Raw genomic sequence first — 6,421 nt, 5'->3', positions numbered from 1 at the left:
GCGCTTTTCTGGTAAATCCTGAAGGTGGCTTCCGCGCTCCGTGTGGAGGGCACTCAGTGAACGACAGTATATTATCCACAGATCATATCCAGAGGACAAGTTAGAGATGATATAAAAATGTATTCTGGTGAGAGGGGAAGGAGCTGTTCGAGGTAAACTGATCTCGATTAGGTATAGTTTAGTCTACCCATACAGTGCAGTGCCTACTCTCCGCGCGAAGACAGGGCGACATCAGACATCGCACTCCGAGTGGACCTATATTAAAACTGATTTCAAATGGACTACACAAAAGGACCGGACAATATCTAGTCACAGTACACAGAAACTCCAGAGGACTTTACTGGGTTGGGGATCGTAAGACAGCTGCACATCTCAGAGGATATCGCAAGTTGTAAAGGTGAGTTTCCCAACGACGACGCAGTAAAATGGAGATGGAAAGTTGCGCTTTGATATTGAATACCTGGTTATTATTAGGTATACATCGAAGGTTGTTACTTTGTTTACGTTGGCATCGCTTATTTACTGTGAAATGCTTATTGTCTGGCTACGTTTGTGTCACTTCCCAGCTAGCACATTTGGTTCCTTGGAAGTTGTTGGAACGTATGTTTTGGTTTACCCATTAGTTCTGGGAACTAATCCATACGTTTCCTGACCGGTACAACTTAACTTTTAACTGTTCTGTGAATGGAAGTGAAAGTTTCACCTGTCTGGGATCATACATTTTTAGGTTGCATTGAGGTTCTGAGAACGTTTTACTATGGTTTGCTATAGAATGGAAATTATAGTGTTTTTTCAATATAAATTCATAAAAGTTTAATTTAATGTTTCAATAATACTTCCAATAACACTGCTAGCCTAGTTTATTTGTTTTGCACTCCGAGCACTGATAGGACACATGGAAATTAATAGGTATTAGTCACGCAAACACATTTCTTTTTTATAGGTGGTACTTCAGTGAGATTCAAACCTATGATCTTCTGTTCTTTAACCATGGAATTTCTCCACTACGCCAAAAGGAAGGATCTAGTGTGTCATTTTATTTTTACTCATACAAAGCTGTACATTTTTGTCTATTCAAACGGAACCCATTTCAATGGAAACAAGCACTCATTAAGATTCGGTGTGGCCAATTAGTGTGTGCAGCCCACACACCTGAACACACTTTACAAGAGTTTAGTGTACATGTTTTTGAATAACATTCAAACAATTATTTTTTGAATGTTACTAAGGTTTTCATGGAACGTTTTCTGAGAACATGACTTTAAATAGAAACATGAGGAAACCTGCAAAAAAACGATGTTGTAGTACTGAAATTCCCACAGAAGAATGATGTTTCTTAATGTTCTCTGAACATTCTGAGAACATGACTTACATAAAACCATGAGGAAACCTGTAGGAAACATACTGAAGTAGTCTTACTGAACTTGCCAACTAAGAAACATATGGTTCTCAGAACATTATGTGCTAGCTGGGTTGGTTGTAAAATAAAGCGGAACTAAAAGTGAGTAACTGAAGGACTTGACCACAAGTTCTGTAATATCTAATATTGTTTCCAACACCCTTGAGAATACCAAGGCGGACATTTATTATTTGATCGAATATCCATAGTTAAAGGCCTACTTTCACTTTCAAAGTAAGCAGTTATTTTTGTTTTCTTCAGCATAACAACATTGATAGGCTACGTTTGTTGTCATTGTTTCTGGATGGATGTGTTTCTGTCTGTGTGGTTTGTTTAGGAACAGAAAACGAAGTAAAGGTCAGTACACTGCATTTCAAACAGTCGGGAATAATCTAATGAATTCAGGATTTATAAATTATATCTAGGCTACGTTTAAGCTTTCGACCATAAGATCCACTAAAAATGTAACAGTGGTGTAAAGTACTTAAGTAAAAATACTTTAAAGTACTACTTACGTTTTTTTTGGTATCTGTACTTTACTATTTATATTTTTGACAACTTTTACTCCACTACATTCCTAAAGAAAATAATGTACTCTTTGCACCATACATTTTCCCTGACTCCCAAAAGTAGTTACATTTCAAATGCATAGCAGGACAGGAAAATGGTCCACTTATCTAGAGAACATCCCTGGTCATCCCTACTGCCTCTGATCTGGCGGACTCACTAAACACAAATGCTTCGTTTGTAAATTATATCTGAGTATTGGAGTGCGCCCCTGGCTATCCCTAAACTTAAAAAACAAGAAAATCGTGCCGTCTGGTTTGCTTAATATAAAGAATGTGAAATTATTTGTACTTTTGATACTTAAGTATATTTTAGCAATTACATTTACTTTTGATACTTAAGTATGTTTAAAACCAAATACTTGTAAACTTTTTCTCAAGTAGTAAACTATTTAGCAGTCTTATGGTTTGGGGGTAGAAGCTGTTCAGGATCCTGTTGGTTCCAGACTTGGTGCATCGGTACCTCTTGTCGTGTGGTAGTTGAGAGAACAGTCTATGACTTGGGTGGCTGGAGTCTTTGACAATTGTTAGGGCCTTTCCCTGACACCGCCTGGTATAGATCAAATCAAATGTATTTATATAGCCCTTCTTACATCAGCTGATATCTCAAAGTGCTGTACAGAAACCCAGCCTAAAACCCCAAACAGCAAGCAATGCAGGTGTAGAAGCACAGTGGCTAGGAAAAACTCCCTAGAAAGGCCAAAACCTAGGAAGAAACCTAGAGAGGAACCAGGCTCTGAGGGGTGGCCAGTCCTCTTCTGGCTGTGCCGGGTGGAGATTATAACAGAACATGGCCAAGATGTTCAAATGTTCATAAATAAATCACATTACATGTTTTGTCATCTTTGAATATGTTTTAGTTTGATTTGATTGGTCAAATAATAATAATCACTGTTGTCGAGGGTGCAACAAGTCAGCACCTCAAGAGTAAATGTCAGTTGGCTTTTCATAGACGATCATTGAGAGTATCTCTACCGCTCCTGCTGTCTCTAGAGAGTTGAAAACAGCAGGTCTGGGACAGGTAGCACGTCCGGTGAACATGTCAGCGTTCCATAGCCGCAGGCAGAACAGTTGAAACTGGAGCAGCAGCATGGCAAAGTGGACTGGGGACAGCAAGGAGTCATCATGTCAGATGGAAGGAGAAACCAGTGATCCAACCTGAGTTAGGAAGTAGCCTATCAGATGGAAGGAGAAAGCAGTGATCCAACCTGAGTTAGTAAGTAGCCTATCAGATGGAAGGAGAAAGCAGTGATCCAACCTGAGTTAGTAAGTAGCCTATCAGATGGAAGGAGAAACCAGTGATATAGAGGTCCGTGTTGGCAGGGGCCGTACGCACTACCCTCTGTGGCGCCTTGCTGTCGAATGCCAAGCAGTTACCATACCAAGCAGTGATGCAGCCAGTCAAGATGCTCTCAATGGTGCAGCTATATAACGTTTTGAGGATTGAGGGCCCATGCCGAATATGTTCAGCCTGCTGAGGGGGAAGAGACAATATTGTACCTTCTTCACAACTGTTTTGGTGTATGTGGACCATGATCATTTCTTGGTGATGTGAACACCGAGGAACTTGAATCTCTCAAACCACTCCACTACAGCTCCATCGATGTGGATGGGGGTGTGCTTGGCCCTCCGTTTCCTGTAGTCCACGATCAGCTCCTTTGTCTTGTCTTGCTGACTTTTGAGGGAGAGATTGCTGGCACCACAATACCAGGTCACTGACCTCCTCCCTCGTCATCGGTGATCAGGCCAACAACCATTGTGTTGACAGCAAACTTAATGATGATGATGATGTTGGAGTCGTGCACGGCCATGCAGTCGTCGGTGAACAGGGAGTACAGGAGGGGACTAAGCACGCACCCCTGAGGGGCCCCCGTATTGAGGGTCAGTGTGGCGGATGTGTTGCTGCCTACCCTCACCACTTGGGGGCGGCCCGTAAGGAAGTCCAGGATCCAGTTTCAGAGGGAGGTGTTCAGTCCCAGGGTCCTGAGCTTAGTGATGAGCTTGGAGGGCACTATGGTGTTGAACGCTGAGCTGTAGTCAATGAACAGCATTCTCACATATAGTTGAAGTCGGAAGTTTACATAAACTTAGGTTGGAGTCATTCAAACTTTTCAACCACTCCACACATTTTTTGCGAAGCATGTGACAAATAACATTTTATTTGATTAGTTTCTAGGGCACATGTGCTTCAAAAGTAGATATAATTCATATAGGCCCAATATACAGTAGGCTGTATCACAATCAATTAAAAAAATCTAATTTGCTGGTGCTCATACATTTCATGTGGTGCTCATAAGTTTTTTAAGTTGGGAGCACCAGTGCTACCAATTAAAAATATGAATTTAAAGCCCTGGGTGTAGAGATAGATAATATTATCTCTCTCTCTCTCAATTCAATCAAATTCAAGGTGCTTTATTGGCATGGGAAACATATACTGCTCAAAAAAATAAAGGGAACACTTAAACAACACATCCTAGATCTGAATGAAAGAAATAATCTTATTAAATACTTTTTTCTTTACATAGTTGAATGTGCTGACAACAAAATCACACAAAAATAATCAATGGAAATCCAATTTATCAACCCATGGAGGTCTGGATTTGGAGTCACACTCAAAATTAAAGTGGAAAACCACACTACAAGCTGATCCAACTTTGATGTAATGTCCTTAAAACAAGTCAAAATGAGGCTCAGGAGTGTGTGTGGCCTCCACGTGCCTGTATGACCTCCCTAGAATGGCTGGGCATGCTCCTGATGAGGTGGCGGATGGTCTCCTGAGGGATCTCCTCCCAGACCTGGACTAAAGCATCCGCCAACTCCTGGACAGTCTGTGGTGCAACGTGGCGTTGGTGGATGGAGCGAGACATGATGTCCCAGATGTGCTCAATTGGATTCAGGTCTGGGGAACGGGCGGGCCAGTCCATAGCATCAATGCCTTCCTCTTGCAGGAACTGCTGACACACTCCAGCCACACGAGGGCTAGCATTGTCTTGCATTAGGAGGAACCCAGGGCCAACCGCACCAGCACAAGGGGTCTGAGGATCTCATCTCGGTACCTAATGACAGTCAGGCTACCTCTGGCGAGCACATGGAGGGCTGTGCGGCCCCCCAAAGAAATGCCACCCCACACCATGACTGACCCACCGCCAAACCGGTCATGCTGGAGGATGTTGCAGGCAGCAGAACGTTCTCCATGGCATCTCCAGACTCTGTCACGTCTGTCACGTGCTCAGTGTGAACCTGCTTTCATCTGTGAAGAGCACAGGGCGCCAGTGGCGAATTTGCCAATGTTGGTGTTCTCTGGCAAATGCCAAACGTCCTGCACGGTGTTGGGCTGTAAGCACAACCCTCACCTGTGGACGTCGGGCCCTCATACCACTCTCATGGAGTCTGTTTCTGACCGTTTGAGCAGACACATGCACATTTGTGGCCTGCTGGAGGTCATTTTGCAGGGCTCTGGCAGTGCTTCTCCTGCTCCTCCTTGCACAAAGGCGGAGGTAGCGGTCCTGCTGCTGGGTTGTTGCCCTCCTACGGCTTCCTCCATGTCTCCTGATGTACTGGCCTGTCTCCTGGTAGCGCCTCCATGCTCTGGACACTACGCTGACAGACACAGCAAACCTTCTTGCCACAGTTCGCATTGATGTGCCATCCTGGATGAGCTGTACTACCTGAGCCACTTGTGTGGGTTGTAGACTCCGTCTCATGCTACCACTAGAGTGAAAGCACCGCCAGCATTCAAAAGTGACCAAAACGACCAAAACATCTGTGGTCCCCACCTGCAGAACCACTCCTTTATTGGGGCTGTCTTGCTAATTGCCTATAATTTCCACCTGTTGTCTATTCCATTTGCACAACAGCATGTGAAATGTATTGTCAATCAGTGATGCTTCCTAAGTGGACAGTTTGATTTCACACAAGTGTGATTGACTTGGAGTTACATTGTGTTGTTTAAGTGTTCCCTTTATTTTTTTGAGCAGTGTATGTTTACATTGCCAAAGCAAGTGAAATATAGATAATAAACAAAAGTGAAATAAACAATAAAAAAATTCACAGTAAACATTACATTCACAAAAGATCCCAAAAAATAATAACATATTATGTGCAACTAGTTAAAAGGGAAAATAAATAAACATAAATATGGGTTGTATTAACAACGGTGTTTGTTCTTCACCGGTTGCCCTTTTCTTGTGGCAACATGTTGCAAATCTTGCTGCTGGGATGGCACACTGTGGTGTTTCACGCAATAGATATGGGAGTTTATCAAAATTGGGTTTGTTTCCAAATTCTTTGTGGGTCTGTAATCTGAGGGAAATATGTGTCTCTAATATGGTCATTCATTTGGCAGGAGGTCAGGAAGTGCAGCTCAGTTTCCACCTCATTTTGTGGGCAGTGTGCACATAGCCTATCTTCTTTTGAGAGCCAGGTCTGCCTACGACAGCCTTTCTCAATAGCAAGG

General features: G+C 42.9%; 1 protein-coding gene across 4 annotated transcripts in view; it reads left to right on the top strand.

Moving 5' to 3' along the window:
* Positions 1-8: 8 nt before the first annotated feature.
* Positions 9-6,421, top strand: part of stim1b (stromal interaction molecule 1b) — a 103,985-nt gene continuing 97,572 nt past the window's right edge. For 2 of the 4 annotated variants that reach the window (XM_029701784.1, XM_029701782.1), the window contains exon 1: positions 10-397. The gene's annotated coding sequence lies outside the window, so the exon portion shown is untranslated. Of the gene's footprint in view, positions 398-1,485; positions 1,634-6,421 lie in introns of those variants that run through there. The other 2 variants (XM_029701785.1, XM_029701783.1) reach the window with 2 other exon arrangements.

The sequence above is a fragment of the Salmo trutta genome, chromosome 19, assembly GCF_901001165.1.
Source record: "Salmo trutta chromosome 19, fSalTru1.1, whole genome shotgun sequence".
NCBI classification, from domain to species: domain Eukaryota; kingdom Metazoa; phylum Chordata; class Actinopteri; order Salmoniformes; family Salmonidae; genus Salmo; species Salmo trutta.
The sequence above is the reverse complement of the archived record's forward strand: the minus strand, read 5'-3'. Positions and strand labels throughout refer to the sequence as shown.